We start from the raw sequence: 24,020 nt of genomic DNA, 5'->3' as shown, positions 1-24,020 counted from the left end.
AAGTCCAGTGGCCAAGTACATTTGGGAAAGTTTAAAGACCCTTATCCTGCAGGAGTTCTCAGTCTTTAATATGCAAAAGTGCATTGGGTATCTGCAAAATAGTATGTGTGTGTGAGGGTTGTGAATGTGAGTGTGTGTGTAGAGGTGGGTACTGTGTGCAGCTTTATAAGATTAATTGATCAGAGAACAAATATATATGTAATATACACACACACACACGCACACACACACACACACACATTTAGACACATACAGAATAGCTGGAGAAGAGTTCCACAGAAAAATATTTTGGGAAATGCTAAGGTTATCTGAGGTCAAAGCTAAAAAAATTAAAGTGAATAAACAGTGACTCAAAACTTATTTCTGCATGTTAGTTTCAGCATGTCACTTTCTCACATTTTTTCCCACTTTGTTAGCTTAATTTCTTTTTTCCTCAGAAGAAAAATGGCATGCAAATGATCCTTCTCCCTTCCCTACGTGCGGTGCTCATGGGAGGCAGAAGTATTGTGTGTGCTCATTGAGACGAGGGTAACCAAGCTCATGTGACAAATCAATGGTGGGTTTGTAACCCAGAAACCCACATGTGACATTGGTGTTTAGGAGCTAAAAAAGAACCTTATTTTAAAATGCCACTAAAGACCAAAAACCCTTTTGTCATGCATAGCTTTCACACGCAGAGTTGCCACCACCTGCATATACACAGGTGTGTTTGTTACCCCGCAAGGCAGGCTTCTTTACTGGTCAGTGTGCCTGGTCAGTGAAAATGCTCGGTGAGGTGGGGACACCCTCTGATTTGATGATGATTTCTCACTAGGCCGATCTTCACCTGACTCCTTGTCCCAGCCTTTCACCCCTCCACGTTGCTCGTAGGGTGAGTCCTGTAGACTGCCTGGCCTGCTCTTTAAAACTCTTCCCATCCTGGGCCTTGCCTCAGTCTCCACTTTCCCTGATCCTCGGCCCCATGTGTGAATCCTGCCCCATGCCAAATCCTGCTCCTCACTCCTCCAGGCACGTCCCCAAGCATGTCAGGGTTAGGGGCCAATTCCATGCTGTGATTGCCTCTCGTTGGAAACTGGACTTCAGTTTCCTTACCTGGCATATGAGAATAATACTCTTTTAAAGGCTCTGCAAGTAAAGCAAAGGATAAATAACAGAGAGGGAAATTTTAAGGGAGAATTTTCTTTCTCTGTGGATTAGATGGCAAGGGATATGTGGGAAGGCTTCAGAAACAACTAATTGGTGATGAAGTGGTTGGCTTAGCTAGTCCTTCAGACTCTGGTGTGTTCTTATCTGACCTGTGTGACCTCAAACAAGTTACTTGACATCTCTGAGCCTCCCTTTCCTTGGCTATAAACATGGACTGCTGTGACCACCTCTCAGGGCTTTGAGTCAATGCTGTGAAGTTTGTCAGGAACCCAGAACAGTGCCAGGTGCATAGAAAGCTATGTATTAGTTATTATTTAAAGAATTATTAGTTAGAAAATTATTGTTCTATCAACTAACTAAAACCGTAGCCAAGTTTTAAAAAATGTGCAAAAGATAAACAGATAGTACACAGATATAAAAATGGCCCATAAATATATGACTAATGCTCTAGCCACTAAAAAAACCAAAGATTGTAAATTAAAAATGAGATCGTTACTGCCTAGAGGTGGCAAAATGTAAAAAAATAAAAATAAATAGGGAACATCTAGTACTGGCAAGGGCCAAAGGGTCTGGAGAATCTATATTGGTATCAATGAAAATTATAAATGCATATTCAGTCATCCCTTGGTATCCATGGGGAATTGGTTCCAGGACCCCCTGAGGGTGCCAAAATCCACAGCTACTCAAGTCCTTTATATGAAATGGTGTAGTGTTTGCACATAACCTACACACGTCCTCCTGTATACATAAGTCATCTCTAGATTATTTATGATACCTAATACATTGCCTACATATCACTCCTTGGCACACAACAAATGCAAGTTTGGCTTTTTAGAACTTTGTGGATTTTTTTTTTTTTTTTTTTTTTTGAGATGGAGTTTCGCTCTTGTTGCCCAGGCCGGAGTGCAATGGTGCTATCTCGGGTCACTGCAACTTCCGCCTCCCAAGTTCAAGTGATTCTCCTGCCTCAGCCTCCCAAGTAGCGTGCGGATTACAAGCGTGTGCCGCCACCATGCCCAGCTAAATTCTTGTATTTTTAGTAGAGACGGGGCTTCACCATGTTGGCCAGGCTGGTCTCGAACTCCTAAACTCAAGAGATCTGCCTGCCTTGGCCTCCCAAAGTGCTGGGATTACAGGTATGAGCTACTGCACCCGGCTGGAATTTTTGTTCCAACTATTTTTGATCCTCGATTGGTTGAATCCCTGGATGTGGAACGCACAGATAGAGCTGACTGTACGCACTTTGGTCCAGTAATTCCCTGGCTGTAGAAAAATATGTACTCAAAAATATATGTGTACAAAAGTACTCCCTTGTAGCATTGTTTGAAATAGAGAGAAATTGGAAATGACCTCAGTGTCCAGCAGAGACAATGCTTAAAAAATTTATGGTGCATTTGTGCCAGAGAATACTTTGTGGCCATTTCAAAAGAAAGAAATGATCCTTCAGGTCTTAACGTGGGAGGATATTCAGAACGTATTCTTAACTGGAAAAAGGTTTCTGTGTAATATGTTTAGGACAATCTCATTTTTATACAGGAAAAGTTAAACAGTTAAGTCTGTGTGTGCACATGTAGAAATGTTTCTGCGCTCAGAGAAACAGCCTGGGAACAAGCCCAGTGAACTATGCTTGGTGGTTTCATCTGGGAAATAGGCTTTGAGAGGATGAAGTAGGACTTGTCTACTTCTTACTTTAAATATCTCTTTATTTAAAAAAAAAAAACAACAACTCAGAAAACAAAAAAGAAAACCCAAGAAAATAAAGAGAAAAGAAAACTCTTTACATCACAGGGTTACTGTGATGATTACATGAGATCATAATACTTGACAAATATTTAACACAGTGCCTGACACTCAGCAAGTGCCCAGGAAATGCTTCTAGCCTCTTCTTCCTTCCTCAGAGTCTGTACCTCCCTGCCCCCGCCATGCCCATTCCAGTGTTTTTCCCTGACTGTGAGATCAGTAAGCATGCAATGGTGCTTCAGCAGTGTCAACACATGCCACTGCTCTGTCACTGCCCATGTGTCTGCCCTTGTGGGGCTGCCAGTCTAAAGGACCCACCCCTCCCATCCCCTAGCAGTCTCTCGGGTCCTTTCTTCTTGACCCTCTTTTGAAGAGCTGCCATCCTTAACCGGCTGCTGCCCAGCCACACCTCCTGGCTCCCAGAAGGAGCCTCTAGCTACCTTGCAGTGTGGGGCTGCCTCTGTCACCACCACATTCCAAGGGTGAATCTTAAGGATTTGGGTCATTTCTGCTTGCCGGTTTGTTTCTTTTCCGTTTCCGTTCCCGGCCAGGCTTTCCCACCCCCGGGGATGTGGGCTTTCCTGACTCCCTTCCCCCACGAGCTTCCACCTGGCCCTGATGAATTCCATCATGCCTGCTTGAAATCATTTTACTTGCAATTTGCTAATTTAATTCTAGTCTTACAGAATTTTGGCAACCCTGCCAAATTGGGTGCCAGATGCAGATTTAATGAGCATATTTTCAGTTATTTCTTTCCTGTCTTCATGAAGATGCTGAAGAGAACAGGGTCTGGAACTCATCCCCAGGGGACTCCGTCTCCAGAGCATCCCTCCCCGCATTTGATCCTGAGCCACTGGGCATGGCCCTCCAGCCAGGTCTCTCCCCATCTAACGGGAGGAGCTCTTTGGAGAAGGAAGCTATTATTGCATCATCTCCTAGTCTTAGAAGCCCCAACCCAATTCCCATCATTTAGATTTCATAGGAAATGTATTTGGGGAAAATTACTTATTTCCTTCGGCCCATGTCTCCCAGCAGCCATATGCAGCTCAACAGATGTTCAAGGATTCGTGTATTTAACAAACACATATTGAGCCCTTTTTAGAGGGATTTCTTGCAGTGTGGCCTGTTGACTAACTGCAACAGAATCATGATGGGGAATGAGGGGATTGGGGAAATACAGATTCCCGGGCCCTGCCCCGCAGCTGTAGAATCAGACAGTGGGAGAAGGTGGAGCCCGGGATTCTGCAACCCAGAGGATTCTTACGCCTCCAGTGTTTCCACATGTGTTACCCTCATTTCAATTCATACCAACCCCTTATGGGAGACGTTTTTATCTCCCAGAGTAAGACTCAATGAAGTCAAGTGGGAGGCTCAGGCCACAAAGTGATGAGCATCAGAACTGGGACTCTACTTGAGGCTTTTGAGTCTAAATATAGAGCTCTTTCCATCTTCCCATAGAAGCAGCTCAGGGCCCAGCTCTGTTACCCATGATCCTTCTCGAATAAATCCACACAGGCTCTGCTGTGCAGACAAGGACGCAGAGGCTCTGAGCATTTGAGCTACGAAGCCATCAAGTATGCAGCACTGTTAAAGCAGGATCCAGGACCCATACCACATTGGATTCTAAATTCTGTGCCAAGCAGTGCCAAGGGCTAAATGGAGCATACGATGTCCTCTCCATCAAGGAATGGGTGGGAGAAACAAGCGGCGTTCACTGGCTTCAGTGGCAGAGGCCATGACTTTGGGCAAGTCACTTCCACTTCCATGCCTTCGTCTTGTCATTGGTACAAGGATGGGGTTGGCCTACAGTCCATGACCTCCGAACTTTTAAATTCGTGTAACCCCCTCCATATCCTCCCTACTTTTTGAAAACCCAAATAAAATCTTAGGCCAAATCCCAACACATACAAAGAGACAAAAATTGGAGACACCTTGAGCTGCTCCGGGCTTTCTAGGAGGCAAATTGGACACATTTCATTTAGCATTTGCCATTGATCATCTCTGTGTCTCCTCCCGTGGCCCACCAAGTGGGACATGGTGGCTGCAGCCTCAGGCTTTGGAGTCTGGCACACAGAGGTCCAGTCTGGGCCCTGCCACCTTCTGGCTGTGTGACGTTGGGCAAGTCAGTTGCTTCTCTAAGATGGCAGTGATGATGGTTGAGTGGAGGTGAGGGATGAAATGCGTCAATGCATGCTTGTTTAATACTTTGCCCAGTGCCCAGCATGTAGGAGGTGCATTAACTCCATTTTCCTTTGTTGGACTAGGATGAAAGACATGAGAAATTAAACAGTCATGGAGGACATTTCCCAGGGCCATAGAGACACAATGCCATATGAATGAGTGGTGTAGGATGGTGAGGCCTGGGTATTCTTTGGTCTATATATTTCAGCAAATGTTTCAGCCCCTGCAGTGGGTGAGATCTTGTTCTATGGAAAAAAACCTGCAGAAGGAGGGGCTTTTGGAGAAGGTAGGGTTTGAGCCCAGCCTCCCATATAGGGCTCCTGGTGCAGGGAGGCAGGGCAGGCTGGCAGGGCTCACCAGGAGCAAGAGCTGGGCTGGGGGCTGGCAGGGCTTGTGAGAGTGGGTCTCAGGCCCACCAGGCAGGGCCCCACCAGGCAGGGGCCTCCCAGAGGCCTAAGGAGGGGACCAGATCAGAACATCCCATGGGCTTCTGGCCCAAGAGACCAAGAGTGTTCTGCAGATCCCAATGTTTGGTGGCGAGAGATCCAAGAAGCAGCGATAGGGACTTTGTAGGGACTTGTGGCTCAGAGGCAGTGAGGCTGAGGAGAGAAGGAGACTCCAAGCTCACCACAGTGGTGTGGAAATGAGGTGACCAGGCCTGGCCCCACAGTCAGATCCCTATGTTCCCCCCGCTGGAGCCAGGCTGCAGGAGGAGTATTCCCCAAGGCCTCAGCGTGCCCTGGAAGGGCCTCCGACTTAGAACCCGCTGGAACCTCCCATACTATGATGGGGAGAGTGGAGAAGGAGAGAGCAAAGTACCAAGGGAAGGGGAGGTTTTCCTTGTCGGTGGGGTTATTTCTGGCTCTGCTCATGCTCTTGCAGTCACTGTGGAACAGCCTGTGCCCGGTTCAGTGTGGAAACATGACAAAGTTTTCAAGGGTGATGTGTGCTAAGCAGGCAGCCAGGAGGCTGAGTGTGTGTCTGCCTGCCTCCCTCTCCTGCCCACACCATCCACCCCATCTCTCTCATCCTGGGCCACCTTACTTCCAAAACCTCATTTGGAGGAGATGTGTCTCACACAGTGTGAAAGGCAGAGTAATACCCCACTCAAAGGTGTGTGCATCCTAATTCTTGAAGTCTATGAGTATGGTGGGTTCTAGGGCAAAGGGGAGGGAAGGTAGCAGATGGAATTAAGATTGCCAATCAGCTGGCTTTAGAATAGGGTGATTGTCCTGGATTACCCACAAGGTCCCAGTGGAATCCCAAGGGCCTTTAAGTGTGGTAAACAGAGGCGGAAGAGTCAGTGCCAGGGGAATGCAGTGTGAGAAAGACTTGACCTGGCCATTGATGTCTTTGAGGAGGCCATGAGCCAAAGAAGGAGGGCAGCTTCTAGAAGCTGGAAAAGGAGGAAACAGATTCTTCCCTGGAGCCTCCGGAAAGCAATGCGACCCTGTCAACACCTGGATTTTAGCCCAGTGAGACCCATTTTGGATGTCTGACCTCCAGACCTCTCAGATAATAAGTTTGTGTTGTTTTAAGCCATTAAGTTTGGCTTAAATGGTGATAATTTGTTACAGCAGCCTTACAAAACTAATGCATGCAGTACAACAGGGAGGCTGAGGCAATGATGGGGAAGAGGTCCTTGGAGTGCCCTGGAGGCAGAGGATTCTGTAGTTGTGCTCTTCTGCTTTATCTCCATCTGAGCTTTGCCTTGTGCCTCACCCTCGTGGGTCCCCATTGGCCAGACCACTCTGCAAGTAAGAAAGTGGTCGTAGACCCTTGAACATGGTCTCCTGCAGGCACACTGTGCAGACATCGTCTCTTCTGCCAGGAATGCCACCCCATCCACCTCCATAAGCCCTCCTGTTTCTCAAGGCTCCCGTCCCATCTCCCCCAAGGAACATCTCCTTCCTCTGCTACTGTGTGTGCCTCTGCCAGCTGAAACTGGTCGTGCCCTGCACTCATGGGAGCCAGGCTGTGCCCGCATGCTGAAGGGTCTGGATCTGAACACAGGGTGCCTGGGGTTCGCCCCTGGCTCTGACACTTGGTAACTTGGATCTTGAGCCAATCCTTCCCTCCTTCCTTCTCCATAGGCTGGAGGTTAAACACGGCTGATGAAGAAGCCCTTTGAAGACACTGCTCTCCTGGGGAAGGACTGCTGTCTGTTATTTTTCTCTCCCAGAGATACAGCCCAGGAATAAAATCTCCTCTCCCAACCTTGGCGTCCCCTGCATGCTGCCTGGAAGCCCCCCTCTCCTTACTTCATTGAGCATCTCCCATAAGCCCAGGTCTGGACAAAACCAGGAAAATGTGGAAAACCAGGGTCAGGTCATGATGGGTGAGGGGAGCAAGGTGCCCGGGGTGCAAAATTTAAGGAGATACTTTTCCTCGGGGTCGTGCAAATGTGGCATGGAGAATAAACCCCACACTATTTTATAGATGAGGAAACAGACTTAGAAATGGAAATGCCTTGCTTAAGGGCACACATTGGTAGAGCTGGGGCCACAACAGAGGCCTGTCACCTTTAGTTGCAGGGCAGGTTCACTCCCCTTCAAACTGAATGCATGAATGAATGGTTGGGTGGGTTCATTAGCCCAGCATGTATTTACTGAGCACCTATTCTCTCTTAACACTATGCTGGAGGCTGGGCTACAGTTTGGGAACAAGACAAACAGGGCCTGGTGCTCCCCTGAGGATTTATATTCTGTGAAGACAGAATAAGTAATTATGCAATTAGTTTTTTAATTACAGTGGTGATACATGCTATGCAGGGGATGGCCAGAAGCCATAGGTTGTGAATGGTTGTGCAGGCTGTGCACTACACAAGTGCATGTGGAGGACCTACTGTGGAGACTCTGTTAAGGAGTTTCTGGTAAAATATGGAAGGCAGGATCAGTATGTTCTTAAAGTAACAGTACAAGACCATGAGCAATAAGAGGGAGAGCCAGGTTGGAAGAAGGGCCTATAATTGCAACCCTACTTCCTTCTCTTCTGGGGCCGTGGGCCCTCATCTTCTCTCCCTCCCTGTTTGGCGGTCAGATCACACACAGTCAGCCCTCCCTTAGGAGTCTCAGAGAAGGAGCCCTGCAGCCAGCAGGGCCTGGGGTGCCAAGAGGAACGAGGCATTGCCCTGTCTTGTGTGGCAGAGCTTCTGCTGCCCTGGATTCAATTCAAGGGCTTGGAGGCCTGGGATAGCAGCAGGGGCTGGAGTCTTCAAAACCAAGGATTCTCTGCCTGGACAAAGCATGGTTCTCAGTATTGCCTGTTCTCTGGAATGTTGGGTCTGGGTGGAGCCTGGCTTCCAGGAATTAGGCATCCCACCAGCTCACTGTGAAGCTTTGGGTACCCATGCCTCAGAGTGTTTCTGCATGCATGAAGAAAGCTTGTGTAAAAATACAGGGAGATGTGTGCTATTGTTGTATTAAAGTATCTTGCCTGCCTGTTGGGTGAGGCCAGCTCCTAGGCCAACCACCTGGGCCAGCTGTGGTATAATAGCCTGGGAGCCAGTTCCCCTTCTCCCTGTTGCTTGCTGGGGAACTTTGGATAATCCTTACCTCCCTGAGCCTCACTCTGCAAAATGAGAATGATAAAGGCCTAGCTTACCCAATTATTAACATCCAAAAAAAAAAAAAAGAACGGCTATGCAAGTGTGCTTTAAATCCCTGGGTTATATGGGAATGAAGATTGCCACCAAATGGAGACATCCCTTCAGTAATCAAAAGGGGATCTGACTTATATTCTGAGAGTTCGAGGCCATCCTGGCTTTCAGGAGCAGCAGAGAAAGACACATCATTCTCTCTGTTTGTTTCCTTTAATTAGAAAGAATTATTCTGGCCGGTAAAGAAATCAGCCTCCTGACAGGGAGTTAAACAGAAGGCGTCCTTAGAGACAGACTTGTTCAGGTTTTTGGTTTGAGAGCAGGGGAAACTGAGGCCTAGAGGAGAATGTGATTTGTTCTTGGTCACACGGCCAGTTAATGGTAGGGCTGTGGTCAGATCCCAGGTCCTGTCCACCCACCTCCTCACCACACGTACTGTCCTGTAGGTCCGTGAGTTTAGCTACTTCAGGCACAATAGGTGGCCACAGCCTGGCAAGGAAACAGGGAGGTGACGACCCTGGTGAGGAATAAGGGGATAGGAAGGTTTGCCAGGCACGGTGGCTCACACCTGTAATCCCAGCATTTTAAGAGGCCAAGGCGGGTGGATCACTTGAGCTCAGGAGTTTCAGACCAGCCTGGGCAACATAGTGAGACCTCATCCATACAAAAATAAAAAAAATTAGCCGGGTGTGGTGGCAGGCACCTGTAGTCCAAGCTACTCTGGAGACTGAGATGGGAGAATGGCTTGAGCCCAGGAGGCGGAGGTTGCAGTGAGCCAAGATTGTGCTATTGCACTCCAGCCTAGGCAAAACAGAGCCAGACCCTGTCAAAAAAAAAAAAGAGGATAGGAAGGCAGGCACAATCTGGGGAGGGGGTGAGTGGGGTGGGCAGAGGGGAAGGTAACAACATGGAAGGTCTTGGTATAGAGCGACCAGAGGTGGAACGCCCTTCAGGTTTATTCCCCTCCTTCTGGAAGCACCCCAAAACCTCTGTCCATCTCCACATTCCTAGGCCATGTAGCTAACACCAGGGCAAGCATCTGCCCTGCTGACGTTAGGCCATCAGGGGTTCTGGGAGCTGCAGCACAGACAGAGGGATGTCAAGTGCCCTGGGACAACCTTTGGTCCAGGCAGACTGTGTATCTGTCACTTTAATAACTTCACCTGTTGCTTGGTCCCAAAAATGAGGTCCTGAGTATGGTGGTGTCAGGGAAAAACTGGAAGGCAGAGCAGTGGTGGTGTGTTTAATTCATTGTTATTCATGCACCCGTCTGTTCAGCATGCTTTCACGGCAGGCTGACTGCATGCCAAGCACTGGGGGTACAGACAGTACATGTTCTTGCCCTGAAGGCACTCCCTGTCTGTGAGGAAGACCCATGTGCAGGGGAATAAATGTCACTGGACAGTGTGATTGATGTTACACCAAAGCTCTGGATGAGGGTTAGAAGCGTTAGAGAAGAGAGAAACTCCAGCCCCTTCCTAGGGAATCTGGGTTTCTGATGGCAGTCAGCAGGCATCAGAAGTTGCAAGGAGCATTGTGGCCTAATCAGAGCTGTGATGCAGAAGTACGCTTGGGGCAGCATGGAGGGAAGACCCAGAAAAGGACGGGAGTCACATGGGGAGACCAACGAGGAGGCAAGGATGCTGAAGCCTCGGCCAAGACGGTGGCGGTAGGGTGGAGAGGGGCTCATGGGCGTAGGGACTTAGGGAGCTGATTCACTGAGAACCTGGTGACATATGGAAGGTGGAGGTTGAGGAAGAGGGAGAAGAAGTCAGTGATGGTTCCTGGACTTCCACACATGCCTCAGATGCAAGGCCCCATGCTGAGACTCAGAGTCTGAGTAGCTGTGAGCCCCTAGGGGTCCTGGCCCCTGGCTGACACCCCAGTCTGCAGGGTCCCTCAAGAAGAACGGAGAGGATCATGTGGACACTGATGGGCTGCAGATTGATCTTCACCAACACACACCCAAATAGCTTTCCCTGTTGATGGGGGTAGTAAATTGAGAGAATTCAGTATTTATTCACTCACAGTCACCAATTCTGTTCAAGGCTCTGTGAGTGACACAGATGCATCACACACATCCCAATCCTGTCCTCAGAGATCAGGTGGTTTGTCTGTGATGCCCACATGCATTTGGATGTATTATATTGCACCCATACAGGGTAGAGAAGGTAAACACCACAACAAAGAGATCAAATCCTTAAATGAAAGATCATTCCTGGCCAGAGAGAGAGTAGGGTCATGGAGGGCTTTGTGGAGGTGGAGGCGTACGAGGTGGGCTCGCCCAAGCTGGTGTGGGTTGGATTTGGCCACGTTAAAATGGAGAGAAATATTCCAGACAGAGACAACTGCAAAGAGGCATGAATGTGAAGCATGGCAGTTGGCAAGAGTGGGGCTTTGCAGGGGAGTGTTGATGCCGAGGCAGCCTGGCATATTTGTAAAGTGTAGACATTACTCTCTAAGGAGAACCACTGAAGGATTTGGGATTTGGGGCGGGGAGTGACTTGGTGAAAGCTGGCTATCAGGACAGTCCGTCTGGGTCTATGGATCGGTGAGCTGGGCAGGACACTGCAGACACTGTTGCGTGTTGGTTCACACAAGAGAGGATGGGCAGTAGGGTCTGAGCCAGGGTGGGGGCGGGAAATCCTTGTCCATTCATTAACATGGATTGAGGCTTTGGGCCAGGCCCTGTTCTAAGCACTTTATGTGCATTACCTGATTGAGTCCTTCCCAAAGTCTAGCCAGGTAGGTGCCACTGTCATTCCCACTTTACAAATGATAGTTCACGGGGGCCCGGAGATGTCAGGTCAATAACTCAGAGCATAGCTAGGAGGTGGAGGAGGCGGGATTCAAACCTAGTAGCCTGTGCTCTTAAATTCTCTTAAATCTCACCTTAAAAATGGCATCCCAAAGGGACTGAGCACACTAAGAGTGGCCCTGCCAGGGTTGGGGGTGGCTCTGAGGGTTGACCCAGAGCTCCACGTCCTCTCGCCGTAGCGACTGGCTCCCCTCACGCCCTGTAAGCAGTGTTGGGCCCCACAGGGCCTGCTCTGGTTCACCGACTCGAAACCAGAGCCCACATATAGGTGGCGACAATGTAAATAACTGATGCAATGGAAACTTTCTATGGAAAAAGGTACCCACTCAAACAGCCACAAAGTCCAAAAAAAGGAAGAACACCACAGCAGACCAAGAGGGCCCTGTGGCACACAATTTCCTTTGGCACGGCCTTTCTGTCTGGCTGAATCTCTGAACTGGTGGAGGTGGGGATGGGGTGGGAGACGGGGTAGCACTGGGCAGGAGTGGGGCAGGTTGAGCTCTAGACCAGAAGCCTGGCTGGGTCCCTGGAGGACCCTGGGTCACCAGGCTTCCCCTCTTAGCTAAGGGGGCAGCTGTCGTGTGGGCAGAAAGCAATTCTGCCTCCAAAAACACACACCTGTTATCGCAGTCTTCCTAGTAGGCATGAATTACTCCCTGCCCCTGCCCTACTGTGGGCCAGTAGTGGAGGTTCTCTAGTCCCCGGGGTCTCCCGAGGCCTCCACCTGCTTTGCTGTGAATAAGTTGCAGCAATCTTGTTATGGGATCTGGTATCTTCTTATTTTAGAAGATGAAATAATCATAAACATAAGTAAAGTTAAAAGATCAGAAGTAACCAGAAGAGGAAGAGGGAGAAGGTGGATTTTTCTGGGAAGCCAACTCTATCATTTTGTTCTTACCCTGGCCCAGGGCGTGCATTCTTGCTCTTGTTTCAGAGGTGAGGAAACAGACTCACAGGTGGTCAAGGACTCGAAGAAGGCCACACAGTGTCTAAGACCAGTAGTGTCCAGTTTTGTTTAATGCCAGAGCCTTGGGCCCTCCTGCAATGCAAGCTGTCCACATCTCTGTTTTCAAAGCCTCAGTTTCCTCAGTTGTCACATGGTGATGATGGAGCCTGACCGTAGCATTAGTATGACCGTGAAAAAATGCAGGGACAGCCTTTGCACGTGGAAGACACTCAACCAATGTTGGGTTCTTCCTCTACTTCTGGCTTCTGTGTCTACAAGCCGGGGAGATTTAGAAGCCTTCTTGCGGGGAAGCAGCTCAGGTTTTGGGCTCGCTGGGAGAAAGGACCAGAACCACTGATTTTCTTATCTATCTTCCCTGCTAGATCCATCACAGCCTGAGATATGGACAGGGTCTTCTTCACCTTTTCACCCTGAGGTCTAGCCCAGTGATGGGGAGTGTCTTGTCCAAGGTCACTTAGCTGGGTGCAGCTGAACCTCAAATGTGGGGCTGTCTCATGGGCTTTCTGTGGTACCCAGAGAGGGAAAACGGTGCCTTCTCAGCTCCCCTGTGGTGAGTGCCTAGTTCCAGGGGGCTTTCTGTGAGAGAGGGCTGCGAGGTGTGGCCTGATATAGCAGGAAGCGACCTCACTGCTCCTCCCACCCCTACCTTCCCCCGCCCCCCCACACCCACCCCAGCAGCTCTCAGAACCTTCATCTCCAAGTGCAGTTCCTCCAGTCTCGTCTGTTCCTCCTCCCGCCACTCCAGTGTTCTCCTCGACTCCTGGGCTGGGTGCCCCCCATACACCCGCAATATCTCCCTTCCCTGTCCCTGCAGTGCCTGAAAACCGTGAACTTTTCTTCTGCCAAATCCCAGTGTAGAGTTTATGGGACAGTATATTCCTGCCTGCCACTAAATGGAATATGTTATCTTGCACTTGAAGTTCTTCTTTTTTGCTCCTTCATACGATGGAAAGTATCACCGTTCTCTATTTTTAAAGGCCCTGTCTGGAAAAGGCCCTGGAAAACATTTTTGGGTATCCTCAAAGCAGGTCTTGTTGCTATCAATGACTGGGCTCCATTGCCTGTCTCTCTGCCCACTCTCCTTGTTGGGGACGCCTCACTCATCCGTGAGTCAGCTACCATGTGAGGGAGAAGCCTCTTGTCTGGAGAACACAGCTGGGGACCAGGAAGGTTCCCAAGGCAGCCTCCAGGCCGTCAGCTGCATGCCACAGCATTCTCAGACTAGAGCGCACTCAGCTGAAACAAAGGTGAGCCCCCCAGGAAAGTGAGAGCCGGAAGGCTGACCACAGAGAGGGAGGTGGGTCACAGAGCCAACCCCAAACCCCAAAACAGAAGCCAGAAGGAGGAGAGATTGACAGAGGGAGGGAGACTTGGAGGTGTCCCACCATAACTGAAGAAGGGCACAGGAATTTATTGAGTGCCTTTGGTATACTGGGCTCATACTCATTTCACACACACTTTGTCGTGTCTGATCCACATGACAAGCCCAGTGAGGGGGTGAGAGTCTTCACTTCTGACTCAGGAGGAAAGTGAGCTGGTAATGGATGAAACCAGGGTCTGAACCCATGTGTTTCTGATGATGTTAAGGCCAACTCTCTGTGCTATGCCATGCTACTTCTGTGGTGCTGGGTAAATGAGGCATGCCAGTAATTCTCTCTGTTCCCCTCCCACACACCCCTTTGCCAGTATCCCAGCATGAGCCACCAGGATTATTCCATATGATTCTGCCATGTGTGACCCATGTCTTAGATTTTCATCTTTTCTTATTGATCACAGACCACAATAACAAATAAAACTGAAAATAGAAAGATTCATCCCACAATTCGCTGCCCCACGCAGATCAAATTCGGCCTTCCATGTTCCGGCCCCTTCTTCGGATGTTCCATTCAGAGTGGAGGGAAGGGCCACGTGTCAGGAGGGTGGCAGGGGCCTCAGGGCCAGCCTTCTTCTCCACTTTCTTTAGGATCAGGGTGTGAGGCCCAGTGCCAGAGTCCAAAGCCCCCCTGTCTCCCTGCCAGCCCTTGGAAAACAGCTGTCATGACCCAATGAGGCTGGCCCCTGCCAGGCATCCAGGATTTTTCTTTAACCCTTTGTCAGCTGCAGTGATGCCAACCCCCAGTGCCCAGACCGGATGCGGCTCCTACCAGCTGCTGGCAAAGGCCTTGCTTTGATGCGTTGGTGGAGAGTGGAGAGCAAGGGCCCTCCCACCTTGTGATTTTGGGTGGGGCCAGCAGAGGAGCTGGCCCTGGTCCTTCCTGCCCTGGGTGGGTGCCACCTTGCAGATGGGCCCCTCTACCCCTAGTAGCCCCCTCCCTGTTCAACTGTTTTCTAAAAAGAAGACACTTTTATATCAGTTTCTCAATTTTTATTGTGGTAAAATACACATAACGTAATTTACCATCTTAATCATTTTTAAATGTACAGTTTAGTGTTGTTAAATACATTCATAAAGTTGTGCACCCATCACCACCATCCATCTCTTCTTTTCTCTTTCTTTCTTCCTTTTCTTCCTTACTTCCTTTCTTTCTTTTCTTTCTCTCTCTCTCTTTCTTTCTCTTTCTTTTCTTTCTTTCTTTTTCCTGTTTCTTTCTCTCTCCTTCCTTCCTTCCTCTTTATTTCTCTTCCTTCCTTTCTTCCTTTCTTTCTTTCTTTCACCTTTCTCTCTCTCTCTCTCTCTCTCTTTCTTTCTTTCTTTCTTTCTGTTCTTTCTTTGTACAAACTTAAGGGGTACAAATGCAGTTTTGTTACGTGGATATATTACATAGTGGTGAAGTGTGGGCTTTTAGTACAACTGTCACCCAAATAATGTACATTGTACCCAGTAAGTGATTTCTCATTCCTTGCCCCTCCCACTCTCCCAACTTCAGAGCTTCCAGCATCTATTATTCCACACTTTGTGTCCGTCTGTACACATTATTTAGATCCCACTTATAAATGAGAATATGCAGTATTTGATTTTCTGTTTCTTAGTTGTTTCACTTAAGATATTGGCCTCTTAACTGTTTTCATCTTGTAAAACTGAAGTTCTGTGCTTATTAAACACTGACCCCCCCATTCTGCTCTGCCCCATCTCCAGACAACCCCTATTCTACTTTCTGTCTCTATACTTTTATATCATTTTCAAATTACAAAAGTGATACAAGCTTATTGCTTAAAAAAAGAACAGTATGGAAATGTAGAAACAAGAATGCATGTTTCAAGCCCCACCCATACTGCAGTCCCCTCCAGGACAAGATTGCATCCCCCAGGTCCTTTCCATCAATCACAGCTACACAGATAGGTGTGTGTCTGTGATTTTGCTTTTCACCATCCCATTCAGAGGAAGTGTGTGTCACAGCTGAGAGTGCAGGCTCCAGAGTCTAACAGACCAAGGTTCACTACTTGGTCAGGCTTTAACCTCTCTAGGCCTCAGATGGAAAATGGGGGCAGAAGTGGCACCTTCCACCCGGCCGACTGTTGAGGGAGGGGGGCAGGGAGACTACCCGTGAGAAGCGCTGAAGCTTGTACGTCACATAGACAAAGCTTGACACATAGAAAAAGTCACAATGAATCTCTATTATTGGTAGGAGTATATGTTTATCTTTAAGAAAAGTTATGTTCCCATGACTATTGCATTGTGTGTATTTATCATCATTTACTTATTAAACCAATTTCCTGCTGATGGTCATTAAGGCTGCATCCAACCTCACTGTTAAAATAATGCTACAGTGATCATCCCTATGTGTGCATGTGTGTGTATGTTTGTGTATGATGATGTGTGTGCACACTTGCAAAGCTGCCAAGTCAACATACATTTTGGTAGACATGGTTAAAAGATTCTCCTCATCTATACCCTACTAGTAGTGTTTGAGAAGTATTTGACGACCACTCCTCCCTCCACCACTTGATGGTAGCAATCACTTTCCTCTTTGCTAACCAAATGGGAAAAGGTGATACTGATTTTTTTTTTTTTTTTTGAGATGGGGTTTCACCCTTGTTGCCCAAGCTGGAGTGCAATGTCACAATCTCGGCTCACTGCAACCTCTGCCTCCAGTTTCAAGCGATTCTCCTGCCTCAGCCTCCCAAGTAGCTGGGATTACAGGCGTGTGCCACCATGCTCAGCTAATTTTTGTATTTTTAGTAGAGACGGGGTTTCACCATGTCAGACAGGCTAGTCTTGAACTCCCGACCTCAAGTGATCCACATTTTAAAATATATTCTTTATTAACGAGGCCAGCATTTTGCATATCTTTATTAGACATTTTTATTTCTTAAGCAATGATCTGTTAATTTTCTTTCTCCATTTTATTGGCTATATGTCTTACTGTTTTGTGGATGCTTATTACGTATTATGGATATTGACCCTTTTTCATGTATGTTGCAAATATTTTTATCCAATCTGTCATTTGCTTTTTAACTGTTGATTAACTGTTTTTTTTTTTGTTTTATGTAATGCTTAATATTTTTATGTAATTAGATTTATTAATCTTTTCCATTAAGAGCACTGAGGTCCAATTCGGGCTTTAAGAGTTATTTTCCAACACTAAATTATAGAAATATTTTAATAGTTCTGGTATTTTCATGAACTTGCTTTTATAGGATGTTTATATCTCTAATCCATATACATTTCTGTGTGTCTATGGTGCATGTATTCTATTTAAAATGGCATTCTCCACCCTTCCTCATTCTGTACCCATTTTGCCGCTTAATTTTCATTATAACACCTGCCACTATTTGCCATGCCGTTTGTTTTACCTGTGGGTTTGTTTGTTACTCATCTCCCCTCACCAGACTCTCAGCTCCATAAGGACATGGACCTTTTCTGTTTTGTTCACTGCTGAATTCCCAGTGCCCAGAACAACGCCCAACGCATAGTAGGTTCTTAATAAATATTTGTTGAATGAATAAACAGGTAGCCAGTTGTCCTAGTGCTTTTATTTACATAGTGCATTCTTTCTCTGCTAATCTGGAATTCCATCTTCAACAGCCTTCTCTTCTGTAGTTATTAGAGTCTACCTAGGTTTTCTCCCTCTTCTTCAGTTTTACAATTTATAATTTTCTAGAAAATCACCAACTTGGAAATTCATTGACACAGTTACGTATCAAATTCTCTCTAGTTTTTCAAAATGTTCATGTATATGTTTACATCACCTTTCTTAATGCTTATTTGCGACTTTGCCTATTACTGCTAGTCAGATTTGCCACCGACTTGTCCATTTTGTTGGTCTTCTCAGAAAGCTTAGCTTGCAGCTATATATATATATATATATGTATATGTATATATACATATATATGTATATGTATATATACATATATATGTATATGTATATATACATACATATATATGTATATGTATATATACATACATATACATTCATATACGTATATATGCAGCTGTATATGTATATATGTGTGTATATATATAGTTGTGGTTGCTGTCATTTTCTCATTTACTCGTTTTATTTTCAACTTTATTCATTTCTCCTAGATTACTTTGGTTTATTTCATTCTTTTTTAGTTTCTTGGGTTATGTGCTTAACTCATTTAGTTTCAACCTTTGTTAATTTATCATGAAAACATCTAAGCTTTGTATTTTCTTCTAAATGCAGCTTTGATTGCACTACACAGATTTTGAAAAGTAGGGTTCTCAATGTTGTACATTTATAATTATCCTACGATAGTGTTGCTGTCCTCTTTGATTCAAGAGTTTTTTTAGAAAAGCATTTTTAAATTGTCATGTGCATCATTTGTTTATGTATTTTTATTTTTTGCTATTTGTTAATGTCTAATTTTATTTCATCAAGAACTGAGGCTGTGGTCTGTACAATTAGTGCATTTTGGAATTTGAGATTTTCTTGCAGTCTAGTACAGGGACATTTGAGAAAAAGGTGTTTTCTCTATTTCTTGAATGTATATGAAGTTAAACTTACTAACTACATCTTCAAACCCTTTGTATTCTTCTTTGGAGGTTACTTATACCATCAAATTTCAAATAATAATGCTCAAGACATTTCCTGTTCTTTCTTTACCTCCTCCTTGTGGTCCAAGAATGTCTTATTTTATACATTTTGTGGTTCTGTGTTTATGATGAGAGTAAAAGTTCATGATTTTTGTATCTCCTTGGAGAAATAGACTCTTTAGCAATATAAAAGGCCCCAGTTTAGTGTATTTAATTAACATTTTTGCATTTTGTCTGATATTAATATTGGCTTTCTCGCATTATTTTCATTACCATTTGCCTTTTTTCCATTTATTTGATTTCCATCGTTTTTGCCAGTGTAAGTGTGTTATTTCCAAACAGTATATAGTTGAATGCTTTTTTCCTTTTATCCAGCCTGGTATCTTATATCTTAAAGTAATTTAATTTATTCATATTATTGTGTCTTTTGTCATCTTATTTTATGTCTTTTGTTTGTTATACTTTTTCTTTCCTGTTTAATTTTTCTTTTCCCACTTTTGGCTAAATTAATAGAGTTTTCTTTGTTTCTCCCTTCTCCTCTCCCCACACAGTGGTTTAAAAGGTTTGCATCTTGCTTTTCTTCTAGAAATGATTAGTTTTTACACAGATTTCTCTATTGATGTCAAGAATTAAATGGTATCTAATTCCCAACAAGATAGGATCATGATTATCAACATTTGTTTAGACTTCACTTCACCTTTTTCTGCTTTTATTATTTCTCCCTGTTTCTTGTATATCCTATCTTGTCCTTTTTTGAATTACTTATTCTAGTACAATTCTTATTTCCTTGGAGTAATTCCTCGAGTAATTTTTTTTTTTTTTAAGAAAAGATGCGTGGGTGGTGGGTGGCATACTATTTTACACTTCTCTTTGGCTTTGAGACTTGGCTGAGTAAAGGATCTAAGGGTTTTAACCCTTTTTCCTCCACGCTCGGAGGTCTTTGCCCTATTGTAAATGATGCAGATATCAAGTTGAATATCAATTTGATTCCAAGCATTTTTGTAGAGACTGTCAAATGCCGGCTCCCCAGATATCATCTACAAACTTGTTGGTAAGGCAAAGCTGAGTTTATTACTCACTTGCCAAAGGAAGGGCACTGATTCCAGAGGGTTTGGCCTGTCTGGGAGTGGGGAGGCAAGGTTGGGTTTTCTGAAGCCTGGCAGTTCTCTTTAAGGTGGGGTGGGTGTGTCAATGTGGGGGCTTGGTTAGGGTTGTGTAAGGAATACAGCAGTCCAGGACTGGTGGAAGCCATGAGGTGAGGGATTTTGAGGCCAGGCAAGGGATTCAGAGAATCCTAGGGCACCAGCTGTTGATTGAAGAGTAGATGGGTCCTTCAGGAGGTTTCTGCGATGAACAGTCAAGCATTTGCCAGGGAGAGAGGCTCCTGGGATAATAAAGTCATGCAGTTGAAGGCAGAAGGGTGTCTGGGGAGGTACTTTCTGCTCCCAGTACCTCCCTGCCCAACTCCCACTTTGGTCTTTTTGGAAACTGAGAGGATCCACTCTTTTGGGGGGCGGATTTCAGGACCCCACTCCAGCCCGCCCTGCCATGGAGGAGCTCTGCACAAGTCCTGGGGTGCCTGGCAGGTGGGCCCTCCCTGCCAGGCTGGGTGAGGCCAGCTTCACTCTGATTAGATTTCCTGTCACTCCCACTCATCTGTTTTCCCTCGGACTTTCTGGCCAGCTGGTGCTACTGCGGATCTGTTCTTATTTGTACATTTCTTCTTTTATTTCAGGGGCATTGTGTGGGGAGAAGAGGGAGATAAATGGGCTCAGTTTGCCATCTAGGCCCTCAGGTGTGTGTGACATTTTCTGGTGACCTGGACGTGGGTGTGGTGGGCAGCCCTCTGACCTGCCACGGAGGAGGAGACTGGGGAGAGTCAGTGACACCAGCCTCACGCCCGCAGCCCGAAGAGGTCTCTCTCCTTCCACCTGATCCTTTCTCCTCAAGCCACACCCCTCATCCTGGCTGCAGGACCTCACTGATGAAAATGACCTCACTCCACACCACCACCACGTCCAGGCCACTTCATCTGTCAAACCCTCATGTCCCGGTCCCTGCACAGCACCTCCCACTGTCACCGCCCCTCACCTCCAGCCATGTGGACACCATGCAATTTTCTTGAACATTCTGGCCATTTGGGGGTCCTCTGTCCCTTCTTTTTATCTTTTTTTCTTTCTTTTTTTTTTTTTCTTTGAGTTGGAGTCTCGCTCTGTCACCCAGGCTGGAGTGCAGTGGCACAATCTCGGCTCACTGCAACCTCCGTCTCCCAGGTTCAAGTGATTCTCCTGCCTCACCCTCCCAAGTACCTAAGACTGCAGGCATGCGCCACTACGCCTGGCTAATTTTTGTACTTTTAGTAGAGACTGGGTTTCACCATGTTGGCTGGGATGGTCTCGATCTCTTGACCTCATGATCCGCCAGGCGTGGTGGCTCATGCCTGTAATCCCAGCACTTTCGGAGGCCGGGACAGGTGGATCACGAGGTCAAGAGATATGTCTTTTCTTACACGACTCCCTTTGTTTTGAATATCCTCTTTCTTTTTTCTCTCTCTCACACATTCAGACACCAACAAGATTGACTACCCCTACTCCATGCTCCCCTTGAAGATAGAGACTAAATCTTTGCCATCTATTAACGCTGGCACCTACAACCCGGCTCTACCCAAAATAGGCACTGAGTGGACATCTGTTAAATGAATGAACAACCAAATTGGGCGCTAAAGAGAATTGTTCCACACTGACTGTGTGTGACGGGTCATACTCAGGATGAGGGAGTGAGTCTGAATGACCCTGCCTGAGCTGTATGTAATCTAGAAGGGCTTTAAGCAGTGGCTGAGCACAGTGGATGCTGTTATTTACATTAGGAGGGGCACAGCAAATGTGCTTTGGGTATTCTGGAGAGGCAGAACTTAGGTCCAATTTTGTGGGAGCTGGCTGAGCCTCCTGAGGGAAGATGGGCAGGATTCAGCCAGGTAGGCACGATTGCAGGGGGAGGGGAGTAGCATTCCATGCAGAAGAGGCTGCCTGGGCCAAGGCTCGGAGGTAGGAAACTGTAGATTGTGTTTGTAGAATAGCGTGTTCTGAGAAGCGAGTGTTTCTACACTGGGAGGAAGAGAGCACGGCCATTTTGATTAATAACTGCAATCTATTGGAGGGCATGAGGTCAGATCAGGGAGGATAGAAACCCACAGAGTAGTGAGAAGTTGGGCGGGTTAGGACGGCAGAATCAGGAACTGATTGATAGACAGAGCCACAGAGCAAGCCTCTCCACTGTGTGGTGCTGCGATGCTGCCCTGGGGGTAGGACGGTGCTGGCTGGGTTTCATAGCAGCAGGTACATTGGGAAGGGGACAGCAGGGGGGCATCGATGACCTGTATGCTCTGTAGGAATCGGCAGTGTGATATGGTTGCCAAACATGATTCTGAGGCTGTGTGAATAAAAAGCAGCGTGCCCAAGAGGAGAAAGGTAACAGTGCCCCAGGCCTGTGTGCAGGTTACTCCAGACCCAGATTATTGGGTTCCATTCTGAGATAATATTCAGAGCAGTTACGTGGGCCGTGCCAGGCATTGTTCCAACCTTTTTTCACATACGGACTCATTAAAGTACGGGCCCTGGAAGGCACTCACCATTCTTAGCCCCGCTTGCCAGGCACAGCAAGGCAATGCAACTTTCTCAACCTGCAGATGTCAGAAGTGGAAGAGCTGGATTTGAACCAGGTATGCCTGGCCCTGGAAGCCACATTCTCATCCATCCCACCACACTGCCTGCAGCAGGCAAACCAGAGCATCCTCCAAAGAGCACGGCATGGATATGACACACCATGCCATCGCTGACTGAAACAACTTCGGCTTTCTAGTTTACAAAGCACCTTCCTCTGTATTTCCTTATTGGATCCTTACAACAGCCTGGCAAGTTGATTATTAAAAACCGATACTCATTTGCGTATTCATTCAGGAATCACTGTTGGGCTCCTGCCCTGAAACAGGCCTCCCTTGGCCTGTTTTATTTTGTGATTTGGGGAATACAATATGCTTTTATGTCTATTATTGTATTTCATTGCCACCCATGCCTGAATATGAGTCACTTTTCCAGGCTGTATTAGTTTTCTCTTGCTGCATAACAAATCACCTCCAATTTAGTGACTTAGAATAACACCCATTTGTTAGCTCACGGATCTGCAGGGCAGAAGTCTGGTACAGAGTGGCTGGATTCTCTGCTCAGGGCTGAATCAGGGTGGTGGGTCAGGTTCTCATCTGGAAGCTCTGGGGAACATTCTGCTTTCCAAGCTCATTCAAGGTATTGACAAGACTGAGTTCCCTACAATGGTAGGACTGAGGTCCTGTTTTTTGCTGGTCATCAGCCGGGGTTGCCGTCAGCTCCTGGAAGCTGCAGGCCAATCCTTTCCATACAATCCTCCATCTTCAAGGCGGTGAGGGTATGGTGAAGCGTTCTCCAGACCCAAATCTCTCTGACTTCCTCTCCTGTGATTAGCCAGAGAAAACTCTGCTTTTTAAAAATAATTCCAACTTTTCTATTAGATTTGGGGGTACGTGTGCAGGTTTGGGTACATTGTATGATGCTGAGGTTTGGAGTAGAATGATCCTGTCACCCAGGTGGTGAGCATAGTACTCACTAGGTAGTTTTTCAGCCCTTGTCCCTCCCTCTCTCTCCCCCACCCAGTAGTTACTAGTGTCTGTCGTTCACATCTTTATGTCCATGTGTACCCAATGTTTAGCTCCTGCTTATAGGTGAAAACACATGGCATTTGATTTTCTGTGCCTGTGTTAATTCTCTTAGGATAATGGCCTCCAGGTGCATCCATGATGCTGTCAAGGACATGATTTTGTTCTTTTTTATGACTACGTAATATTCCATGGTGTATATGCATTACATTTTCTTTACCTCATCCACCACCCATGGGCATGTAGGTTGATTCCATGTCTTTGCTATTGTGAATAGTGCTGGAGTGAACATACAAGTGCGTGTGTCTTTTTGGCAGAATAACTTATTTTCCTTTGGGTATATACTCAGTAATGGAATTTCTGGGTCGAATGGTCGTTCTGTTTGAAGTTCTTTGAGAAATTTCCAAACTGCTTTCCACACTGGCTGAGCTACCTTACATTCCTGCCAACCGCGTATAAGCATTCCCTTTTCTCCACAGTCTCGCCAGCATCTGTTGTTTTTTTGCCTTTTTAGTAATAGACATTCTGACTGGTGTGAGATGGTATCTCACTGTGGTTTTGATTTGCATTTCTCTGATGATTAGTGATGTTGAACATTTTTTTCATGTTTGGTGGCCACTTGTGTGTCTTCTTTTAAGAAGTATCTAGTCATGTCCTTTGCCTACTTTTTAATGGGATTATTTGGTTTTTGCTTGTTGAATTGTTTAAGTTCCTTATAGATTCTGAATATTAGATCTTCATTGGACGCACAGTTTGTAGACATTTTCTCCCGTTCTGTAGGTTGTCTGTTTACTCTGTTGATAGTTTCTTTTGCTGTGCAGACACTCTTTAGTTTAATTAGGCCCACTTGCCAATTTTTGTTTTTGTTGCAATTGCTTTTGAGGACTTAGCCATAAATACTTTCCCAAGGCTGGTGACCAGAATGGCATTTCCTGCAAATTCTGTTTT

At 46.4% G+C, this 24,020-nt stretch overlaps 1 protein-coding gene across 5 annotated transcripts in view; it reads left to right on the top strand.

Annotated features, from left to right (window-relative positions):
• Window positions 1-24,020, top strand: part of HIVEP3 (HIVEP zinc finger 3) — a 522,650-nt gene that overhangs the window by 375,666 nt on the left and 122,964 nt on the right. The window lies entirely within an intron of this gene.

The sequence above is a fragment of the Nomascus leucogenys genome, chromosome 12 (assembly GCF_006542625.1).
Source record: "Nomascus leucogenys isolate Asia chromosome 12, Asia_NLE_v1, whole genome shotgun sequence".
In the NCBI taxonomy this organism is placed as follows: domain Eukaryota; kingdom Metazoa; phylum Chordata; class Mammalia; order Primates; family Hylobatidae; genus Nomascus; species Nomascus leucogenys.
This window is presented reverse-complemented; position numbering and strand designations above follow the sequence as displayed.